Here is a 2,268-nt window from a genome sequence, read left to right on the forward strand (position 1 = left end):
CTCATAGAATTTTCAAGGGTATTTATCTTCTGTTTTTTAAATACTCTTTCTGAAGCCCCTCTTAGGGGTATGGAGAACTTCTAACCCAACTTTCCATTTATCTTAAATCTTTTATCTGCTTCTATATTTTCCATCTTACAATTTTCAAGTACTGCTTTCTGTCTAATATACTCAGAATTTTCAGTTCTGCAAATCTTTAGCTGTGTGTAATCTACTGCTCATTCATTAAACTTTTTTCTTTACTATATTTTTTCTTTTCCATTTTTTTTTTCTGATGTGTAATGTGCTCACTTCCCCTTCCCCCCATATTTCCTTGCTTCTTCTTAAGGTTTTAATTCTTTCATGCTTTAATTATTTCAAGGATTCTTAATTTATATTCTATTTCAGATGGTCATTCTATTACCTCCAGTTTTGAGTTTGTAATCCAATGTTTTTGCTTACTTTTACTCATGGCGAATGCCTTCCTAGTGTGTTTTGTAATTTTTTAAGAAATCATGAGCTCCCTTCATTAGTAAGACTTCTTTCCTTCTTTTCCTTATGGCCTCCCTTATGGAGATGTCCCTCCACATGCTTGACTTCTGGTAGGATCTTGGGGTATCACTGGCCTAGGAACAATTTTTATATTAATTCCCTAATTAAGGTTGAGGTTTAACCTTCTTGAGTAGGTTATATTCAAATCCAAAATCTATTTGAGGCACAAGCCTGTGGTAAGTTATTGGGGTAACTGTTTGGTTTTGCTTTTCCCAATAAGTACCTGGGCAGAAACAAATATATACACACATATATATGCTGTTTGTCTTTGCTAGGGAATAAATTTATTTCTTAGTTCATCCTTTCACTGAGGGAACAGTCCTCCACGATCAGTTTTATGTAGGAAATAGTTCCAACGTTCTTTCTCACTTAGTCCAATATACCTTGAATGCATTAAAGCCATGCTTCTAGTTTATCCAGATCAAGGTCCTTGCTCCTACCCTGTGACCAGGGCAATTGTAGCATCAACTCACACTCTTAGTGCTGCTCTGTTTTCCTTCCTGGTATATTTCTGGAACCCGTTGTTGCTACTTACTATGGAGTTGGCTCTGACTCATCACTAATCTGTGACAACGGAACAAAACATCGGCCAGTTCTGGTCCATCTGCACGATTGTTGGTATCCTTGAGCCCATTGTTGTGACCACTGTGTATTTTGACTGCCTTCAAACCTAGGGGGCTCAGCAATGTATCAGACAATATTCTGTTGTGATTTACAGAGTTTTCATTGGCTAACTTTTGGAAGTTATCCTTTCTTCCTTCTCTGTCTTAATCTGAAAGTTCTGCTGAATCCTGTCCATTACGGGAAACCCTGATGGATGTGAAATATAAGTGGCATAGCCTTATGGAAACATATTAACTACTACAGTACAACAAACTGATAGATGGGTAGTGGTTCTGGAACCCAGGGACTTCATTTCTAGGGATTTTCAGATCTTTTTGTATTGCCTTCTTATCTCTCACATCCAGGTTTTACTCCTGTCTTTTGTCTTCTGAATTTCCATTCCTTTGCTATTAAAAAGGGATGATGTACGCAAGTATAATTTTCATTCATTTCATACAGGACTTCTGAGAAGGAGCAACTAGAGATAGCAATATTTTGAAAATTAAAAATGTTGTATGTTGTTGTTGTTATGTGCTGTTGAGTCAGACCCGACTCATAGCAACCCCTCCTTGGGTTGCCCAGGCAGTATCACTACGGAAGTAGTTTGCCCATCTTCCTTCTGAGGATCCTCTAATAATACACTTTAATTATAATGCATAGATACAACACATTTTATCTGAGGATATTAAAATAGATTGTAACTACATTATAATCCCTTGAAGAGACCATGAATGTTTCCAATCCAGTAATCATAAAACAATAAAAGGTCATTTGGGATTTGATTATAAATTAAGTATTATTGACATCATTTTTAAATATTATAAGGACATTTTCTGGAATGTTATATTAATGCAGAGAAGGACAATTTTCTTAGAAATTGTATTGAATAATCAGAATGGTTGATTTAAAAGATGTACCTAACAGGGTTAGATTTTGAGATAAGTGAGGAGTTAAGTATGCAAATAATCTGGCTAGGCAGAATAAACAGTGGGAATTGGGGTGGCTGGAGCCTGTTTATTGTTTTAGCACACGTCATTGGCTCTGGGACTAACCATATGCTTTCAATGCCTTTCTTTTCCATCAGAAATAAAGATAAAAAAGATTAGTTGAAAAGATCATTTGCTACTATACTTG

The 2,268-nt window shown here is 35.9% G+C and overlaps 1 pseudogene; it reads right to left on the bottom strand.

Moving 5' to 3' along the window:
- The window catches only part of LOC103196184, a 114,638-nt pseudogene that overhangs the window by 102,218 nt on the left and 10,152 nt on the right, over window positions 1-2,268 (bottom strand).

Source organism: Orycteropus afer, unplaced genomic scaffold (assembly GCF_000298275.1).
Source record: "Orycteropus afer afer isolate SDZICR_OR568_19922 unplaced genomic scaffold, OryAfe1.0 scaffold00063, whole genome shotgun sequence".
NCBI classification, from domain to species: Eukaryota; Metazoa; Chordata; class Mammalia; order Tubulidentata; family Orycteropodidae; genus Orycteropus; species Orycteropus afer.